Below are 22,770 nucleotides of genomic sequence, written 5' to 3'. Positions count from 1 at the left end.
AACGATAATGTCCGTTTCGATACTGCCGGACAGCACCGAGATAGCTCAAATGTTTTCGATCGCCAGCACCAGTATCATGTATCGGACAGCGATCGATTGGGATATCACGATTCTCAGCATGCATAGGAATGCGTAGGATGGGGGTCCGAATCAGTTGAGGTGCCGGTCGATCAGACGGGTCCTTATGTATCGGCTGAGGTTTTAGGTTCTACTGATCAGTTCCTAGTGGATACAGGAGCGACACGTAGTGCATTGTCTAGGTACTTGGTTCCGGGGGCTCCCCCATCCGGCTCAATAGTTACATCGGTAGGGTTTGACGGTACACTTTCCCGAAGCCCTCTTTCACAGCCCCTTGCATTTAAAGTTGATTGTTTTTCTGCGCCTTGTCCGTTTCTGCTTGCTCCGTACACACCGGATAACATTATGGGCCTTGATATGTTAAAGCATTTTAGGGCTACAATTCGCTGTTCCCCTGAGGGTGTGAGGGTGATATTAAATGACAACTACCCCCGATCTGGGCGGATGTGTACGATCTCAGAGGACGCGTTGTTGGCTACCCTCCCCCAAACTTTGTGGGCGACTTCGGACACAGATGTCGGACAAATGAAGAAAAAAAGAAACCGCTTGGTAAAAGTGCGCTTTAGAAATGTTTTTAAATTCAAATTCAAATGGTGATTCCTCCGGTCCACATTAGTGTCCAGGAGGGGGCGGTGCTACCACGCCTCCCACAGTATCGTATTTCTCAGGAGGGCGAGGAGGCTCTCATACAGATTGTGCAAGACCTGATCGCAGTGGGGGTAGTGGAAGAAGTCCCCTATAATATCTGTAACAGCCCGATTCTCCCTATTCTGAAAAAGGACACGGACGCAAAGGTTTATCGGTTCATAATTGATTTGAGGGAGGTGAACAAGATCGTGATACCTCAGTACCCGGTGGTTTCCGATATCACGACGTTGCTTACCTTGGTCCCGCCTACGGCGACCATGTTCTCAGTGATTGATTTGAAAAATGCCTTCTTTTCTATCCCCATTCACCCTGATAGCCGATTTCTTTTTGGGTTCACATTAAACAATAGATCTTATCGTTTTTGTAGAATTCCCCAGGGCTATACAGAAAGCCCTAGTATTTATAGTCAGGCTTTGAAGCGGCAGTTGGATTCCTTTGCCTTACTCGAGGGGGTCGCCCTCATTCAATATGTTGATGACATCCTGTTGGCGGCTGACACCCTGGAGTTGTGTGAGAAAAGTACGATAGCCTTACTTTCTTTTTTAGCGTCCCACAACCATAAGGTCTCTAGGAAGAAATTGCAATTCTGTAGACCAAAGGTGACTTATTTGGGTCACCTTTTGTCTAAGGAGGGGCGTGCACTCACACCAGATCGTATCCAAGTAATTTTGGACACACCAAGGCCATCCACGCAGAAGGATGTGCGTGCATTTTTGGGTCTTGTTTCTTTTTGTAGACAGTGGATATTGGGGTTTTCACACATAGCTAAGCCATTACTAGCGCTCTTGACAAAAGACACGCCCATCCCGATCCCCTGGTCAGATGAGTGTGACGCTGCTTTCCAGCAATTGAGACAGGCCCTTTGTTCAGCACCAGTGTTAGGGACCCCTGATTATGCAAAACCCTTTTCGTTGTATGTGCATGAGAAAGATGGATGTGCATTATCAGTCTTAGTGCAGATGCACGGCGATAAGCAGCGCCCTTGTGCATACTTTTCGGCTGTGCTTGATCCTGTCGCCCGAGCATTACCAGGGTGTTTTCGCTCGGTTGCGGCAACAGCTGTGTCAATACGGCAGAGTGAAGGAATTGTATTGTCCCATAAACTGTTGGTGTTAGTTCCCCACGCTGTTGATGCCCTGCTTAATCAAACAAAGACGCAGCATTTGACCAGTGCCCGTTTAACGGGATATGAGTTGACGCTTTTAGCTCCTCACATTACGTTAAAAAGGTGCGTGACATTAAACCCGGCCACATTGTTGCCATACCCCGAGACCCAGCCTGAGGCACAGAAAGCGCATGATTGTATTCTTGTGACTGAGGAACAAACAAAGGGTCGTATTGATCTCCAGGATACGCCCTTTTCAGATGTAGATGGAGAGTTGTGGGTAGATGGATCATGCCTGAAGCTACCAGATGGTACGACTTCAGCAGCGTATGCAATTACTACGTTACAGACGATAGTGGAGACAGCACGCATACCACAGAAATCAGCTCAAGCAGCGGAACTGATAGCGTTAACACGAGCGTGTGAGCTCAGTACAGGATTGTGTGTGAATGTTTACACAGACAGCCGCTATGCCTTCGGAGTAGCGCACGATTTCGGCCTACTCTGGAAGGAGAGAGGGTTTCTAACGTCACATGGGGTACAGATAATGCATGGGGAGTTAGTCCACAATCTTTTAACTGCATTGACATACCCAAAGAAAATTGCCATTGTTAAGTGTAGTGCCCATAGGAAAGTGGTTGATAAGGTTGGAGAAGGAAATGCGTTAGCGGATCGAGTAGCACGGGAGACTGCGATGCAGCCCGGTACTACTGCCATGTACGTAGTGAAGTCACAGGTGGAGAGATGGCATGATGCGAAGGAGGAAGTGCGAGAAATACAAAAGACCGCTTCTGACAAAGAGCGGGAACAATGGGCTAGCGAAGGAGAACTGGATGACGAGGGTTGCTGGAGAAATAAGCAGATGGATAGATGGAAGTTACCCACGGCTTTTGTACAACCTATGGTCCAGATGGCACATGGGCTAGCACATGTTGGAGCTTCCGCAATTGTGAAATTGCTTACCCAAGTCTGGGAGCATCCAGAGATTGCTAGCACAGCAAAGAGGGTGGTGCAGACCTGTATGATTTGTCTGAAGTACAACCCAGGGAAAGGCACGCGAACTCCAGCAGGAGGATTTGCGACACCCACTGCACCCTTTGAGGTTCTGCAGATGGATTACATCCAGCTTGAGCGCTGTAACAATTTGAAGTATGTTCTAGTAGTGGTTTGCGCCTTCAGTAAGTGGGTTGAGGCGTACCCTGCGAAAGACAATACTGCAATGACTACAGCGAAGCTATTGCTGAAAGAGTTTTTCCCCCGATACGGCGTCTGTAGACTTCTGTGGAGTGATAATGGCCCTCACTTTGTAGCAGATGTTATAAAGTATGTCTTGAAGGGCCTAGGCATCACCCAGAAGTTCCACGCCGTGTTCCATCCTCAGTCTGCAGGACTAGTCGAGAAGTATAACGGTACACTGAAGCTTAAGATCGCCAAAATTCAAGCTTCAACATCTTTGACTTGGCCAGACGCCTTGCCACTGGCGTTATTGTCAATTAGGTCGGTGCCACACTCTCGAACCGGCCTTACACCTTATGAGATTGTGTTTGGACGCCCAATGAATATTTGGGGTCCACCAAGGCCTAAGGCTGTGTATGATGTACCTTGTGTGATGATGAGTGACTATCTGGCACAGTTAACGGATAACTTGGTTTCTATTCATCAACAGGTCCGAGAGGCGCTCCCTGATCGGTCTACCGGTGAAGGACATGGTCTCCGCCCTGGGGATCATGTCATGCTGAAGGTCTTCGACAGGACGAACAGTTTGGAGCCGAGATGGGTCGGACCTGAGCAGGTCCTTCTTGCAACGAGGACGGCAGTGCGAGTCTCGAACAGGAAGAATTGGATCCATTCCTTGCACTGTCGAAAGGTACCGCCCGGATTGGTGGAGTCTGCCGTGTTGACCGATCAACGAGACATCTTAGCAGCAGAAACAGGCCGTGCTGCGGAGCCAAACGACACTGAGGAGTTTTTTCCGGACCATACGACTTCTGGAGGAAGGCGATATCATCTGCGACCAAGGAAGTGAGGTTTCCAGTACCGGGACATACTGTCAGAACGGCCCTTGGGTTAGTGAAACGGAGAGCCGATGAGGCAAGGGGGGGGGGATCAGCCCTGCATTAGTGTAGTGACACCCGTCTTGGCCCGCTGGTGAAGAAATCAACCGCTGCCCAAGGGGAAGAGTTCTGACAGACTTTTAGTTTCAGGAAGATATCAGGGTATTATTTCCTTTGACATGGAGAAGAAGAAAATTCTTTGTGCGTTGGGGTTCATGCTAACAGTAGCTATTGTTGGTATAACCACATGGTTTGTGGAGGAGGCAACTCCTGCCCGAGAGACGCTTGTGTTGACGACTCCAGTGCCTGCGGAGCACTATTTTTACACATTGCCATACCAAGAGTTGAAGCATCGGCAATCCTATTTGAATAACACTTTCATTCAGATGCTGCATCACACCCACGTTGCTACAAATGCTACGAACTGTTGGATATGTGGGATGATGCCAGCCCATCAGAAGAAAGGAGGTACGCCATTCATACCACTTCCTTTCTCTCACAATGGCTCTTGTAGAGCATGGTACACTCTGTTGTTTGCTACTCGAAAACCGACAGTGGGACGATTGCTTTTCAGACTTAATAAAGAATGCCATCAGGATAAGAGTGGATATCCACAAGCGAATGGAACAATTTGGGAATGGGAAGAGTACCGACCGGACAATGAATCCATTCCCTATATCTTCACGAATACCAGAGACACTGTGGGGAAGGAAAAATTTGTGATCCAAGTGGCCCAAGCCCAAGCGGACCTGTGTGTCCAGAGTGTGGGTTTTATCCCTGTCGGTGTCAGTGATTGTATAACCGTATTAAACATCGATGGGCTGAACAACAGCACCTTCCTAGCATCCCATAATACCTATTTTGTATGTGGAAATAAAGGTTATTACCGTTTGCCGGCTGGGTGGTCTGGGGTATGCTATGTATCATTCCTATTACCTCCTGTATTTCTAGCACCCGCGTCCTATCATAAGGATTTGAAGTTGTTGAATAATGTGACTGTAAATAGATATAAACGTACTTTATCGATCGATGATGTGGATCAAACTGATACCAGTTTGCAACAGTATATTGATTTTAATTTAGGACTGTTTTTCTTTGTCGGAGCCGCTTTGAATAGTAGGAAGATCCGAAGATTAACAAGAGTGGTAGAAGCTGTGACAAATCAGACTGCTGCTGCTCTTGGGAATCTTACGGAAGAGTTACAGATTACCAGAATTGTTGCATTGCAGAACCGTATGGTATTGGATGTAATGCTAGCTGATCGAGGAGGAGCCTGTAAAATTATTGGAAGTAGCTGCTGTGTGTTCATTCCTGATCATACGCCATCCGTTTATAACGCCATTAATAAGCTGCATAAAATAGCAGCTGAAATCCACACGGAAAACGGCACTTGGTCCTTTTCTGGATGGTTTTGGGCGTTGGTTACTGCCTGGGGTTGGAAGGTTCTAACTGGTCTCTGCATTATTATAGCAATTCTGTTCTTTCTTTGTATGTGTATTCAATGTGGACCATTGTGCTGTTCTGTATGCATTTCATTCTGCATTCCAGACAAGAAAGCTATTGCCGAAGTTGCCCGCCAGAAGGGTCTAGCTAAAGAGGTTAAAGGAATGATGATAATTGACATATACGATGATTATTCTTGGAAGCCAGATGTCTTCAGTAAATGCTGAAAGGGTCGTCTGTTGTAAATTAAGGCAGAATATGATTAAGCATTTACTGAAAACATTGGTGTTTCCCTTTTATCGTGTCTTCCCCATTATGTTGGCCGAAGTCCGGACTCCATTTTGTATTGACATGCTGCCATGTGTTCACCACGAGGAGAGTCCGACTTCTGTGTTAGTGGCTCTTGTAATCTGCCTAGCAACAGGTTATAAATAGCTCTCCCTTGTCCATCTGGCGCATGCCCAGACTTGACCACATCTGTTATAATTAGCTTTGCTTGACCATGTGTTTTCGCGGGCCCAAGGAGTGTGTTAGCTCCGCCCATGTATTGATTCGGTATCGAGAATGACCCTACATGGTAATGTTCTTCAACTCTGTGGTATCCACCCACTCATGAGCCCCTTCGCTGTGTATAAAAGGGGACTGTGTATGCAAGTTCTTTGTGCTACTCCTTGCAATACTGAAGAGTGTTGTGTGGATTGTAGGACCACCCTTAAGGGTTAATAAACGTTGTTTTTGTACTTTGCAGTTTCCGTGCCAACTTCCTTATAGATTTCGTTACAGAAGAGCGAACCCTTGTCTCTTGCGGGCCTAGCTGGGGCTTGTATTCATCAACAGAAGCTCATGAGGCCTTGCGTTGGAGGCTCCGCTCAATTACAGAGATGCTCTGTAATTACAGGTCTCTGTGTTCGAGGCTATGTTCACTGCAACCCCCTTGCATTCGAGGCTACGCTTAATTACAAACCCACTTTAGGGTCAGACGGGTTCAGAGCAGGCTGTCTCTTGCCCCTTTGATCAGAACCAAGGCTCACACTTACTGTGTATACACTGGCTTGCTTCACAACACACAGGTCTCAAGGCGCTACACACAGCACCCCTGACATAAGATGCCGTTTTACAGACCACACACATCCGCCATACACATGCAGACCTAGACAACACACAGCCTTGGTCCCACACACTTAACAATTCCATCTATACAAATACACTTGGAACACTAAACTTACAACACACACCTACATCCAGCACGCAGGTCACCACACACACGTACACAAATACGCAGAGAACTGCTTACACACTCATGCATGAATGCCCCTCACAAACACTTGTCATATACAGACACGTTTCCACAACTGTCGACAACAGCCTCCACACAGACAAATCACCCCCACAAACTTGAAGTTAGAAACGGAAAGATCTGTATCCCTGTTTAAATAGCCCAGACGTGTCAGGGGCCTTGCTCTAAATGGGACAGAACCGATAAGATGGTTTTTAACAACTGCATCAGAGGTAGAGCCAGGAGACAAGAATTCTAATCCACGCTCCTCCTCTGAAGTGAGTGATCCTTGGAACACGGTGTAATCACCTAGAGTTTGAATACACTTGTCAAAGGTCAGAGCAATTCTAAATATGTTAAATACAGGCAATTTAGATGGGTCTACACTGGTTGTACAGACAGCGCACGGAAGTTGCCACATCTCAAAGGAAGGTGCTACACGAAATCATGATGGATGATCATGCACACATCTCCCAGGCAGAGCAGAGACTGAGACCGGGTTTGTTCAGGGACATACCTGAGAGGTAGAGTGAGGGTCTCCCGAGAGCTCCTCCCGACCAGCTTCCTTGGAGTTGCAAGCGTTGGCTGTAGGGATATGGGGTTAGCATGCCTGGACTGCCGCTGTGTTGTCCCTGCGGCGGCGGGGGCCAGGCACAGCATCAATAGCAGCGGCGCTGCAATGCATGGACAGCGGAGTGCTGGCGGGGGAAGGGGGGTGCGAAAATACACAGTGCTCACAGAGGCCCCCGAGGTCAACTTGTTAACCGGCAGCAGGGAAGAGTGGAGAATTAAACAGGCAGCCTGTTTTTTTGTGGTGTGAGGGAGGGCCCCCTACGGGGAGATCGAGTTTTGAAGATGAAAGCACAGCACTCATGAAATGGGCGCCGCGCTAAATAGGGAGATCGCGTTTTGAAGATGAAAGCAAAGCGCTCATGAAATGGTCGCCTTGCTGGATAGTTTAAATGAAACGGGCGCTGCGACAAAAAAAATTTAAGTTGGGCAAGCCGCACCGTGAAAAACGAAAAGAGAATGAAGTGCTGCCTAAGAATACCTTTTCTCGTGCGCTGTGGAGAGCCCATGCTCTGGTGCATGTCGGCGCCATAAACAAACAAGTGCAGCCAAAGCCAACGGCACTGACAATGTAAAGACAAGTGTACAGCGAAACAGCACAAAACTCACCCAAGCTTGCAGCACACCAAGGCTCCCTCGGAGAGCACGTCAGGAGCCGTGAACGCGTGTGCGGGAATAGCATGGCAGAGGGGTGGAGTCTCGCCACGCCTGGCTGAGCTGCTAAGGCACGGTCAGCTTTCACTTTCATCCCTCGCAAAGCTTTCTGGTCTTTATGGGGCCATATGTTTGAAACACATGGCCCCATAAAGATAAGAAAAGCTTTTACCACAGACGTAAAGAAACCGAGGCAATCCAACTGGGACGGCTCTAAAAGAGAAAAGTGTACGTCACTAGACGCTCTTTTCCAATGGCTGGCCACAGTTTAGCATAAACGGTGACGCCAGCCAATGGAAAAGAGGGGCAGGGCTTAAAGCCCACTAGAGAAATCTACCCTAACTCATTAAATCTCGCCAGCGAGACTGCGCATGTCTGCGCAGTCTACGCCAGGCGAGACCTAAAAACAAAATGAAGAGTGTAATTCTTCACTTAAAATAAGCCATGTGTAGTTATTCCCGTTCACATTTCATTCCATTGTTAATTTGCTCACTGTGCTACTAGTGACAGGGCCCAACCATATATATGCAACCTGCCTCAATAACAATAGACAGCCTGAACTTATTATCAGTAGCTCCTGTTGGACCTGGCCCTCTCAGGGACAACACATCGCGTTTAGAAGCACCGCTGCACTACGCTTTCCCTGATGCAGGTCCTCATATCTCTCATTGACGGCAGCCTCGACGATGAAACTCTGCATCACAGCTTTACCACTCACAGGAATAGACACATTGCCTTGACTGCGCATCGCATCCCCAACATCGGACTTCGCATCACAAGCCCTGGCGATGGAGAGCTAGACATCAACGCAACAATAACTCACAGAGCAGAATCGCTGCATCTCGGAACCGGCGTATCGCCTTGGCTGTGCGCCGCATATTCGACCTGGATCCATGCAATGCTCAGCAACCAGGACTTGAGGTGATGTGTACATCAGGCCTAACAGGGTCCATGTAGCCGGACCATGCTCCATCGTGGACAGCCTGAACTTGTGACTTTGTCCCAGACCGGCGCGACCAGATATACCCAATAGCACTATGTGGCACTATTTCTCACTATAAAAACTTTTACATCAATAATTCCAGTTTTACCCATTCGATTTTTGTAGTTTTAGTCTTGTTTTATTTATTAAAATCAGTTCTGTTTTTCTAACCTGGTGTGAGACTCTTTTTGTCTGGTGTTTTCCCTGTTTGAATATTTGAAGTGTTGCACAAATACTTTACACATTGCCTCTAATTAAGCCTGACTTCTCTGTGCCAAGATACCAGAGGGTGAGAACAAGTTAATTTTAGGGTTTGTCTGAACCTTACACAGACTAGGAATGTGGTTGCTGCTTCACCAGGACTCACAACCCAGTCAACCAGTAATCCAATTTCTAACATCCCCTCTAAACGGAACACAAGAAAACCCAGTACATTTTGGCCTGTTGGGCCTCATCATTCAAGTACAACTGGAATGCTTGATACAGCATGCACGGAACCCATTTCTGAGTGCACACTTTGTACTCAGGGGAAATACATACAAAAATTGGTAAAGCCAAAAGGTTTGGGTTCAATGTGCTCAATCATGCAGCATTATCTCATAATAGAAAGACACCCGAGAGGGAGCCAGCACAATCGGACAGGAAGGGTTACAGTTGTAAAGTAGCCCCTCATGTAGTTCAATGCAATCACTGGACTGAAGGTAGGAGGATACACCCAAACAGCCACAGTATAGATGAGAGGTGAATACTCCACTGGACTGAGCCAAGACGTGATTGACTAAGTGCCAGCCTAAGAATGAAAGAGGCTGGTTGTAGAAACACACTGAAAAGGGCAGGCCAATGTCCAATTAAAATATATTGTTCGCATCAGGACTGTTTGACAGCTGCACTGGTACAATCCGGATAAAATAAGCAATGACAACTCCAAAAGCTCTGTTTTTAATATGCTAACACATATAAAAAGATATGAACAAATGTACAAAAACTATTTGTGCCTCATCGCTGTGCAAGCTGCTCATTTCTGTGCTGTTTATGTGTCTAATTGTCCAGTCCCCAAGCTGTTCTAAGCAACAGGTTGCAAAGTGACAAAACTCCAAAAGTCTGAGCATTTGTGTATTCAAGCATTGAAACATCAAAATAACGTTTCCAGATCTGAAGGTCTAGTGAACTGAATAATATACTCGACCTAACTTTAATGCACTTGACCCATAAACCGATTTTAAATTGTGTGATCCTAGGCAAATATTTTATGTCACTTTTTATGAGTCGCCTTTCATCATCTCATATGAGAGCGCCTTCAAATATGTAAGATCTTTCGTTTAGTTTAATAAGCTAAACTTTTGTTCTATGTACAATAAGAATAGCACTGCCATCAGGGTAGGAGTAGGAATGTTTCTCAGTTCATATTTAAAACTCTCACTTTTAACAAATAACTAAAGCATGATGTGGTAGTTCACTTTCATTTACATACAGCACATTTGCCACTGAAATAGCCACAACCTTTCCCAATCACAAGCACTTTTAATGATAAAAATATTTAGCACAAAAACCAATAATGTGAGGAATTCGGGCTTCAGAAAGCATTTTTCGTTTGCGCATCCTCAAGCTAAGTGTTCTGATTTGTCTTGATCCTAATAAAATCTGGACTTATAGCATCCAAAATCTACAAATTCCTGCCCAACGCTCAGTCCCCTCAGGTCTCAATTACCTGTGCCAAAAGGTCTAAACATTTTGACGAAAGGGGGTTTCAGTAGATTACACCCGATACATGGCATGTGATTGGGACATGTTCTTGATTTATAAAAATGCCCCATCTCTTACTCAAAGTTCTTCACAATGAATCTCTTACACTGGACCCCTGCTCACCTACAGAAATTAAATCTATGAGACAATGACAATTGCTGGAACTTGGAGCCTGCAAAATAGCACCACATGTTCTTCAAGGGCAAATTATTAGACTCAAACTAGGTTTCTATACAGAAGCATCTGTAAATAATCTTTAATATACCCATTATCCTTTCGTTTTCTATGGTTATGCAGGGTCCTCAGGCCTCACCATCTCCTTTGACCCTTGATACTGCTGATATGGCGCTGTTGGACTTACTTCTAACCATTGCAGTCAAAGTCCTATTTACAGAATAGAAATGTTTCCAACATTTCTCATATCACACCTGGTGGGATTGGGTGTCATACCTTCGAGGAGCGTTGACACTTCAATCGTGAAGACAATTTACGCCAACACTCTAACCTTGTTTGGCGCTCCTTGGATAGATATATGGAACTAAGTGGCATATTATCAAGCAAGGCGTTACAATTATCGCCGCTTTAGCAGCAGAAAACTGCCACTAAAGCGGCGATAATGGGCTTGATAATATGCCCTGGAGAATTCCAATAGAAGCCCATGTTGACACCAGAACATGGGCTTCTATTGGAATTCTCTAGAGCATATTATCAAGCCCATTATCGCCGATTTACCGGCAGTTTTCTGCCGCTAAAGCGGCGATAATTGTAACGCCGTTTCTTGATAATATGCCCCCAAGTTCTCAGGGTCTTGCAGCTCAACATCTCCTTGGGCTCCTTCCTTAGGATTTAGTACAATGAACATGAAGCAGATATCCCTCCACATCCCTTCCCCCTCTTGCCCCGCACCTTGACCCCACACCCCCTTGCCCTGCTTGGCGTATCTTGGCTAACATGTAACACATATTTTGCCACACTTCTTGGTAACTTGCCAAATTGTTGATTTCAGGCTACACATGTTACGTTATCCTTGGGGCCTTTAGATTGTTTCCATATTAGTTAAACGGCAGGCACGGCCCGCTTCTGTTACACTCATACAACTGAGCAGTTATTTGACTTTCGTATGTCCCAACTGCTATATGTTAATCATTACCTTGTCATGTGCAGCATGTACCTCATCGTTCCTGATTGTGTCGCATCATCCGACTGTATACCTTTTTCTCAAAATCAATAAAACAATTTTAACACAAAACCTTTGTTTTCACACACTTCCGAAATACAAAAAAAAAAAGTGCTTTCCTAACAGGCGATATATTTTGAAAGATTTATATAGTCGATTTGCAAGCTATTTAAATGTGTGTTGGAAAAAAACTGACATCATAGACTTTCACACTCCCTGTACCCCATCAGAACTGTCCGACAATTCACTTGACAAAATCCTCTAACTTTGCAGACAGGGAAATCAAAGCAAGTACTAGTCTATAGGATAAAATAAGCAGTAATTTGTAATAAGACATAAGGTGACATTTGACCTCTGTTGACCACAACAAATGTGACGAGATGAAAACAAGATTATAGTTATCTTTATTGCTCATTCAGTTTCTGAATGAACAGAATGCCTGTTCTTTGCCAGCTTTAGAACAGGCCAACAGGCTCTAAATAGCTCGCACTGATAAAATATGGTTCACCATAGTGAGTGAGGGAGTATATTTTTCTAGGCCTGGTATTCCCGTGTTTACTTTCAATAGCACATTAAACCCAAACAAACTGGCAATGTTTACTAAGTTTGGAGACAGTGCATCGTTATATCTCCAATTCACATCTCCCAAACTTGACCGCCCTAAAAATGCCCTGCCATACAGCTTTTGAGAGGCACTCTGGAGGTGGAAGCATTAAAATACTTTGGGGTGGCTGGTCAAAAGTTAAATGATTTTCAAACTTCTAACAACTGCATAATGTGCTGTACAGGTGGGTGGTCTTATATCAGTCCTTTGCTAACATCTGTTGCATTGTTCTTTTTGGGCTTCTGGGTCCAAGAGGACACATTCAGTTACATTGTTCTGCATTCTGTCCATCAATTGTTGTTTTTGCATTTGTCACCCCGAGTGGGAAGGGTATGCTCAGACGTGAGTCCCTTGCTCTCCATGCCACTGGAATCAAGCTATCCTGGCTGACGAGGGCTGAAAGCCCGAAACCGGTCCTAGGATGCTTGTTTCCAGTCCAGGGAGGACCTGGCTTGGCAGTTCGGGCTGGACTGTTCCCATGGGGCACAGGGTCAAGACTGATTTGCATATGGCTGGGTTTAAACTGGAATGGCATGGTGAGCAAAAAAACGATGGATTTAGGCCCAGATCTCTGTACTGGGGTGAATGTATGACATTGTTCTGCATTCTGTCCATCAATTGTTGTTTTTGCATTTGTCACCCCGAGTGGGAAGGGTATGCTCAGACGTGAGTCCCTTGCTCTCCATGCCACTGGAATCAAGCTATCCTGGCTGCCGAGGGCTGAAAGCCCGAAACCGGTCCTAGGATGCCTGTTTCCAGTCCAGGGAGGACCTGGCTTGGCAGTTCGGGCTGGACTGTTCCCATGGGGCACAGGGTCAAGACTGATTTGCATATGGCTGGGTTTAAACTGGAATGGCATGGTGAGCAAAAAAACGATGGATTTAGGCCCAGATCTCTGTACTGGGGTGAATGTATGACATTGTTCTGCATTCTGTCCATCAATTGTTGTTTTTGCATTTGTCACCCCGAGTGGGAAGGGTATGCTCAGACGTGAGTCCCTTGCTCTCCATGCCACTGGAATCAAGCTATCCTGGCTGACGAGGGCTGAAAGCCCGAAACCGGTCCTAGGATGCTTGTTTCCAGTCCAGGGAGGACCTGGCTTGGCAGTTCGGGCTGGACTGTTCCCATGGGGCACAGGGTCAAGACTGATTTGCATATGGCTGGGTTTAAACTGGAATGGCGAGCAAAAAAACGATGGATTTAGGCCCAGATCTCTGTACTGGGGTTAATGTATGACATTGTTCTGCATTCTGTCCATCAATTGTTGTTTTTGCATTGAAATAGTGAGCCTTCAAACAGTCAAGCACAGAATTACACGCTGCTCCTTTCCCTCCCTATTGCAGTTTTAGAAATACAAAGATGCTGCTCTCTGGCTCAATGAAGGATGGAAAGCAATTAAGCTACACATAGAACCAAGTAACATTTTAATGGCCGATTGTGTGCTTCAACATGTTAAATTGAAACTTAAGTTATACCACTAAAAATGTAACTGAATGTGTCCTCTTGGACCCAGAAGCCCAAAAAGAACGGAGCTTTGACCTGGCTCCCGCCTGCCACCCATGCTATAACCTCATGCTCACGGAATTATAACCAAAGCAGTGACCCTTGATGTAAAAAATGCAAAATAACAGACAGAGCGAGGGGGAAAGATCTCGATCTAGCGGCTGAATTCCACTGCGTGAAACCACAAAACCCAGGATCAAAGCTTTGCTTCACCACTTGACCAAATGTTGTGATCCTAGGCAAATATGTTATAACAATGAGCATCCTTTTTCTTCGTTATCGCACATGAAAACCCCTTCAGATAGGCGAGTTCAGAATGTGCGTTGTACAGACACATCTTGTGATAGAATAAATAGATGAGAATGATGCTCCATGCATAATAAGAATCTAGACAGCACACACAACTGACTTGCTTCTCAGTTTACTGGTGACATTGTCAGGGGCAGGGCGGGGCCGTTTCTAAATTCATGCTTAACAACTATCCCTTTAAATAAATGCCTTTCAAATTAGTGATATAATCTGGTGAAGTAAAGTTTTCACATGTTAAGGATGTGTGTGTGTGTGTGTATATATATATATATATATATATATATACTCATTTTGAAGAAACTTAATTATAATGAATACGATGCTCGCTGAATATTTTCAGGACTCTGTTCTTACACGGGTTCATAGTGTCATGCTGCACGCTTGGCTCGGCTCTGGATGACTCTTCCTGCTAATTTGTTGGCTCGCCCACCTCTGCTTAATTTACGTGCCACTTCTTTCAACTGGTCGGTTCACGCTTTATCTTGGTATGCCCTGGCAGCAGAGGCTCCGCATAAGGATTTCTAACTTCTCTACGAAAGTGACACGGTTTTCAAAAGAGCAACAGTTGCTAGGATCATATTCTACGCGGAACCTTCCAAGCATATTATTGCACTAGCTAGGGAAGCAACATGGGCAGCAGGTAATGCATGAAAACGCGGAGACTTTAAAATAAAGGAGTAAGTGTGGCCTGATTTCCGAAGGATTTCACTCCCAGCCGACTCAAGCGTTCGTGATGCCTGGTGGTGCAAGGGGCGGGCGGGTGTAGAGCGTGTGAGCCCTGTCCTGCAGTCGCAGAGTGGCGGATAGGGAATGAAAACCTGGTCGTCAAACTCCTCGCCGTGCTGTAAAGAGCAGCCTACGCGAGAGCCAAAGAGAGTTTAGGCAAGGACCGGAGAAGAGCTGGACTAATAAGGCACAGATACAGCCAGGGCAGCGGGTGTCAGGCTTAGAGCGCCAAGAACAAGCGTACTCTTGTGACCGTGTTCTCGCAGTGTACCTTACCTCACTCCTGATGAAGAGGTAAAAGTCACAAGTGAAGAGTCAAGCAGCCCGCCAAAGAAGAAAGGCGGCGACGGGCAGCACCGGCCACCGGGAAATTTTGTGCCGAAGATGGTGCATTCAATGGAAAAACCATCGTAGCCAATGAACAACCAGCAAACACTTCACCGGCTAATCGTCAACCAGTGTACAGCATTCGAGCCACCACATTACGGAGCACTGTTCAGCTGGCCAATCCTCTGACAAGAATTCCTTTCAACCAATCCATTGTCACTAGGCTTCCCAGTCACATGCAGAATACGTTTCCTCCTCACTGATTGGTTTCGAGTTTGTTAGAACCTAGAGGCTGCCTTGTTCGTATTTTGTGAAATAAATCAGGAGCAACGAGTTTCTTTCAGTCTGGAATAGCGAACTGTCAAGGAAAGTTTTATATGCCCCCTAGCCCAGTTCGTGTGACTGCCGCGATGTAAGGGACTATGTTTTAGTACGTGCAGGTCTTTGGTGATGTTGCGGTTATCTTGCCTGTTTTGGAACTCGCAACCTAATTCAGGTTTTGCATGGGGCTCCACAACTACAAATGCACGAACCCACCGAGGTTTTTACTAGGATTCAATTCATGACGTAACATTGAATTCAGCGTACTGCACAATACACTTTATCCATGTGATGTAGTTGCATCTCCTATGTGCAACAAGTTAGTTGATAAACTTGGCCAGCACTCCAAAGGTTATAAAAAAAGTCGAATATCTTAAATGGGTCGCAGTAAGGCTTTCGACACATATATGTGGGATGTTAAATCCAAGCCAATAGTAAAAGCAACTATGACACAACAGTAGGCCAAGTGCCAATGTTCGAATGTTAAATGAATCTGTTTTTACCATTTACATACTAAATCTGGTATTAAGTAAGTTAAATTATCTCTTTGCTCGATGTGGCATCAAAAACCTTCGCCTAAATTTGCCTGCAAACTGTTTAAAATGGTGCAAAAAATCTTAATTCGATCCCAGAGAATAAGAAGGTTTTAGATTAACGTACGCAACTTTAATGATATATATTTTTATTGAACTCATCCTTGAGCAAATATAAGAGCTGGCCCTTTATCGCTGTATTTTGTTGATTTTGAATAAGCTTTTTATAAGGTTGATTGCAACTTACTAGCATCTATACTTGCCACTAGGGGGTTCCTAATGCACTTGTATCGCTACTAATTGCATTCCGCACAAAGTCATGGGCACACACGAACTTGGAAAAGCATAAAGAGCAATCAGCTAAAATTCTTCTAGGTAATGAATTAAAAAGGGATTGCATTGTACCTCTATTATTGTTTTCTTTATATATCCATGATCTTCCAATTTCTCTTAACCCTTAACCCTGGGGGGGTCTTTGGGGTGTGTCACCCACCCTGCCAAATAAACACATTCTTGCCTTGGCAATTTGGTCTGGGGCCCTTTAGTTAGGTCCACTATCTCTGTGTAGGTTTTTAGGTCTCGCCTAGCTATTGCGTCTACGCAATCGCCATGCGAGACTCTAGAAAGAGGGGCATTTCAAAGTGCTCCCAAAAGTGGATTGCATGGCGAGCACGCGCACAATCACGTGCATCCTACTGCCATGCAATCCGTTTGGGGAAGCGCTTTAGCCCACTGGCGCGTGCACGTGTAGCCACAGCCTCGGCATCATACTTCAAAGGGTCCGCTCCCACGCCTGGAATGCGCTCCCCTGCCCCCGCCACAGCATGCCGAGAGATTGTATTGTTTTGATTGTGTAACAAAGATTACCTTTGAATCTCTGTGGCCCTTTGTCACCTTCTGTATACCCACATATGATCACTTGAGCACTGAGCGCTTTTCTTCATCACAGAAAATAAGTATTAGGTTACTGTGAATTGCTGGATTCTATATTTTGAAGTGATTGGCCTGTGCTATATTTTCCATTAATTTTATTGTGATTTTTATATGTCGATCTTCTGTGGCATAGAAATGTAGGAGAAATACGCTGCTTCATTTCTTGCACGTTTGCCCACACCTCTCCCAACATCCGCCCGAACCATGAAAAAGCTTTTTTGTTCAAGATGAAGCTCACAGTGGTCACTGATTGGAATTAGAATGTTTGTTTCGGTGTACTTATCATGAATGAATGATTGATTAAACAAGATCGTGGTGAGGGCCAGTGGATTTATGAGGTTTTGTGGCACAAACTTATATTGTCTAATTATAGGTTAGCAGGATTTGCCACACAATTTGCAAAATTTTGTTTGTTCCTCAAATGAATGAAAATACTGCCAGAGAATGCAACACTTAATTTGAAAAATTGGCCGCATTATTTAGATGGCGGCCATATATTCCTATTAGTCCTGACAGTGGTAAAACTTCACATTGTGTTTTAACGGCTTTCACGATTATAAAACCAAGATCACACTAAGAACTGTGAAATATTTTCATTTTACACTGTGTCTTTTGAAATATGGCTTTAGCAAATGCTTAGTCACATCTTTATATACTACAGCGCAAAAATCCGATTCCAGTTTATTACCACAATACCATGAAATTCACATGAGAAAATCATTGTTTACTGCCTTACAGATAACCTGTTAGTTACTTCACAAATGGAAGCAACTATTCTAATTTAGAGAACTTTTCGATCTGTTTTTGCATTACTGCACACTTTTAACGCCTTGCATCCTGGCTTGTTTAAATACCTTTTGTTAAAACGAATGCACATAAAAATGCCAGGGCATAAACCATGTGTGCGTGTAGGCAGACTCGATAATTTCCTTCGTATTGAGAATATCCTGACACTAGCCAGCTGATCCAGTTTTAGCCACAAATTACAATTCTTTTTCAGTTGCCTGCATTTGCATTGCTTGACGCACGAGGGTGATACAATACTGCAAATGCAGGCAGTCAGTTATTCAACCTTATAATTTTTTAACTCACGAAGTAGGAAAACAATGCAAATATTAAGTGTTGTGAAATGTAAAGGCTGGTTTTCCTCTGGTTTAAATAACCCTAATAAACAAGCTTGCTTGCAATCTTATCATTCATCCAGTTCTTTCACTGATGCTTTTTAGGTCTCGCCTAGCTATTGCGTTTACGCAATCGCTATGCGAGACTCTAGTAAGAGGGGCATTTCAAAGTGCTCCCAAAAGTGGATTGCATGGCGAGCACGCGCACAATCATGTGCATCGTGCTGCCATGCAATCCATTTGGGGAAGCGCTTCAGCCCACTGGCGCGTGCACGTGTAGCCACAGCCTCGGCATCATACTTCAAAGGGTCCACTCCCCGCCTGGAATGCGCTCCCCCGCCCCGCCACAGCATGCCGAGAGATTGTTTCCTCATGGCGCCTCTCACAACTGTCCCTCCCCCACCACAGGGCTAGTCTCACGGATGCATTGCCATCCATCGATTTCACTTTCATGCCTGTGTTCTCTTTGTCTTTCAGCACACAGCCCGCCCTCCCCCCTCCGTGCTTTCTTGCAGCTTTGCCCAGATCTGAGTCTCAAACAACCAAAATAATAAGTTTGCCCTGCACGCTTTCTGCGCTTACAAAGTTAACATATGCCGCGCTCATTCCCTTTTCATCCTTCTAAGGTCGATAACATTAGCTCCATTAATTCTGCGTCTAAGGATTTAAATAACCATATGTTTTCTTGCAAATTTAGGCACTTCACACACAGCCCCACTGCTCACACACACAGGCATCAAGGCAGCAACAGAATGCTCTGAGCCCCACCAGTGTTTGCTACACACACATGCCTCTCGCATCTCGTGTTTCCTTCCAGCTTTGGCCCGTGTTCTCTTTGCCTTTCAGCACTCAGCTTCTCCGTAACCACCATTTAACTAACATCCTGCCACACTCATTCCATTTTCATCCTCGCTTTCACTTTCATGCCCGTGTTCTCTTTGCCTTTCAGCACACAGCTTCTCCATAGCCACTATTTAACGACCATCCTTTTAGCTAAAATAAAAGAATTGCCTCTAAGGGTTTAAGGAACCATAGAAATACAAGGCAAGGCAACATACACTCCGAATGCCACTCAGAGCCACATAATTACATGCCACATAACTACAATGCACTCAATACAACAGACACTCCAAAAACCAATCAGTGCCACATAGTTACACACCACATAATTACACAGCGCTCAATGCCACATACACTTCAAATACCACTCAGCGTCACATAATTACACACCACATAATTACACTACACTCAATGCCACATGCACTCCAAATAACACTCAGTGCCAATTAATTACAATGCAAAGAATGCAAGATACAATCAAAATAACACTCAATGCCACATAATTACACGCCACTAAAATCAACATACACTCCACACAAAACCACTCAGTGCCACATAATTATATTCTACATAATTACACTCTATCTATCTATCGCCCTCAGTATCTATCTATCTATCTATCTATCTATCTATCTATCTATCTATCTATCTATCTATCTATCTATCTATCTATCTATCTATCTATCTATCTATCTATCTATCTATCTATCTATCTATCTATCTATCTATCTATCTATCTAATCTATCTATCTTATCTTATCTATCGGACTATTGCACTCTATCTATCTATCGCATCACCACAGCATCACTTAGCACCACCACAGCATCACTCTAGGGCACCACTACATCACTATGCGCTACCACAGCATCAATTAACGCCACAGCATCACTCGACACCACCACAACATCACTCACCGCCACCACAGTATCAATCTGTACAACCATTCAACAACAACTGGCTCTAATATGTTCTCTCAATATTTAGGCTTTATTACAAATGGTTTATTTAAGTATTAATTATTTGCAAAAATTAAAAGCCATTGTTATTTGTAATATCAATACATTTAAGTCACGTAAATACAACACATATTGCATTAAAAATGCTATAGGTGTCAAGATGATTGACACTTGGTGGCGGCAAGATGGCGGCTGGTCAGTCAGCCGAGTGAGCTGGCCTAACGGGCTCTCCTGTTAATGTCTCTTTTCTAATGTCCTCTAGCTGACATCTACGGAAATATCACCAGCAAACGATTCGGAATGATTTGGCGGCTGGTTCTACCTCCACAAACGGATCCGCGGCCCCTGTTCAGAGCTCTCAGTCCGCTTCGTGCTTTCCTGCTGAGGAGTCCGGTGGTGTGGTCAGTGCTAACCGGTATGGCGCCGAAAGCCCTCCCCAAGAACGCTAAGCCTCGTCAGCCCGCAGGCGGCACTAATAGTCCGGCAAAGGTCTCTAAAAAATTGCCGGTACATAGTATTCCGAGGGAGTTGACACCCAAGCCTGTCCGATTCAAACAAGGTGTCCACCCGCTCTTTAAACCGCAGAGCTCGAAGATCGACACAAAATCGGCAACTGTGCAGGAGCTCACCGTCTCTGATTCAGCAGCGGGGGGTGCACTCTCTGTGCCGGTTGCCGACCCTGGAGTAATTTCGCCTCTGGTCGACGAGGATGGGAGCTGCGCTCCTGGGCTGGGCGCTACTGAGTGCAGCAGAGGCATTGTGGGTCCCGTAGTCCTACCGGCGGATCCCGAGAATACACTCCGGAAAAGTGGATGTAACATTCTAAGTGGCACAACCAATCAAGCTGGAGGCATCTCTTCTGTGGGGGTTCTAGCAGCTGCAGGACCTGAACATACCAAGGAGCTTGAAATGGGGGATAAATTTTACTCAATGTCCGATCCCTCAACGTCATCAGAAGACGGCAGCCCGATTAAAAAGCCGCACGAAGAGGACAGTGACAGCATTTCCTCTCTTGAGGATGAAAGCCATCCGGAAGAAAAGACACCGTATGAGCTAGATACAATCCGGAAAGCTAGGGTACATGGGTTTTTGGGGGAGCCGCCTGCTAATAATATACAGGAGTCATTGGCCTGGGACTATTCGTTTTCTAGCAATGTTAATGATGTAATCACTGAACAAGGGGGCGATATTCTGGGTCCTGGTGGGGAGCAGGAGGCTCCTAAGGAAGTCACTCTTCACTCTATTTATCAGCTCATCATGGCGCACAGAGCAGAGACTAGGGCAGAAAGCTCAAGGGCCCAAAGTGCCTGCCGCAAATTACAGAATTCAATCAAAAGAGTCGCCAAAACCTGTGCTGATATTGCAGCCAGAACATGCGAAGTCGAAGAGCGGGTCTCAAAACTTGAGGATGAACTGAGTGCACAGAGAGGGGTTACAGAGAGCTTGAAAAATCAGAGGGAGGATGTTTCCTGGAAGCTCTCTGATTTAGAAAACCGAATGAGAAGGAAAAATCTTCGCATTCTTGGGATACCGGAGGGAATAGAAACTTCAGATGTTCGTCAGTTTGTCGTAGAGCTATTCTCGGAATCATTCCCGGATTTAAAGAGCTGGGACTGGAAGACTGAAATATTAAGAGCTCATCGCTTCCCCTTTAAGATCCGACAACAATCAAACCAAGATGACGTGCTACCTCGTGCCATCCTGATCTCTCTTAATAATTTTCTGGCTCGTGAAGCCGTTTACAATGCAGCCAGACCCAATCGAAAGAGAAAGGGAAAGGGACAAGAATTCTTTGTTAGGCCAGACTTCTGCCAGGCTACAGTTGAGCGAAGGTGGCAGGTGCACAAGTATTCTTGCTCAATCCTGCAAAGTTAAAAATACTGCATCAAGGAAAACAATCTTTTTTTCTATCAGAAATACAGGCCAAAGAATTTCTAAATACATTGTAAGAGGCTTTTGTGTCTCGGGATGTATGGTCTTTGTGCTAACAATTATATGACCCGAAGCTTATCTACTTTTTCCTTTTTCTCTTTTCTTGGCTAGCTCAGTCAAGACTTGTGACTATTATGTACGAGCTGGTGTAATTGGATATTTTTTGGGATATTCACAGGGGAGCCCTCCGGCTCCACATCAGTAGGGACCCCTGGTCCTTTTGCCGTGCCTAAGGGGAAGGGGAGGGTGTAGGGGTGGGGGATGGGGATGGGGTTTGTTCAGGGTGGTCAGGGGGGGAGAGGGGGGAGGGGGGGTTGGATGGGGGGAGAAAAATATAACCGTTTTTTTGGTTCAAATGATGCAAGTTTTGCAAGCATTGCAAGCACAGTACAGTTGGGTGGAGGCAAGGTTTTCTTCCTAATTTGTTATTTATGGATTCTGAATGCCATGATCAGTAGGATTACTGTCTATGTTAAGTCTCTAAATAATGTAGGCCAGAAAGTTAAAGAATTACTTCAGAAAGATATTATTATTCCGAGGGAAGTAATATTAATAAATTATGGCTAGCTCTTATCTCCGTATAGCCACCATCAACATATGTGGGCTCAATGATAAGAATAAAAGAAGGAGGGCACAGAAGACCTCAAATTCCTTGGGGCAGACTTGGTATGTCTACAAGAGACACATATTGCCAATAAAGATTGTAATTTGCTAGATACCTTGGGGCTTAAGAGAGTTGCGCACACCACCCAGGATTGTAGGACAAAAGGAGTTGCTGTGCTATCTAGAAATAGCAGTGTGAGCTGTGACAGAAAAAATGTGGATAAATTGGGTAGATGGATCCTTATGGTTATCAAATGTGGATCGTGTTATTTTACGCTGGGCTCAGTATACTCCTCAGTGTTAGATGATCCATCAGTTTTGAGACATTTAT

At 45.1% G+C, this 22,770-nt stretch overlaps 1 protein-coding gene across 1 annotated transcript in view; it reads right to left on the bottom strand.

Moving 5' to 3' along the window:
• Positions 1–15,418, bottom strand: part of C1_2H10orf143 (chromosome 1_2 C10orf143 homolog) — a 144,464-nt gene extending 129,046 nt beyond the window's left edge. The window contains exon 1 of the mRNA XM_085606208.1: positions 15,149–15,418. The gene's annotated coding sequence lies outside the window, so the exon portion shown is untranslated. The remainder of the gene's footprint in view (positions 1–15,148) is intronic.
• Between the last annotated feature and the right edge of the window lie 7,352 nt (positions 15,419–22,770).

Source organism: Triturus cristatus, chromosome 1_2, assembly GCF_964204655.1.
Source record: "Triturus cristatus chromosome 1_2, aTriCri1.1, whole genome shotgun sequence".
In the NCBI taxonomy this organism is placed as follows: domain Eukaryota; kingdom Metazoa; phylum Chordata; class Amphibia; order Caudata; family Salamandridae; genus Triturus; species Triturus cristatus.
This window is presented reverse-complemented; position numbering and strand designations above follow the sequence as displayed.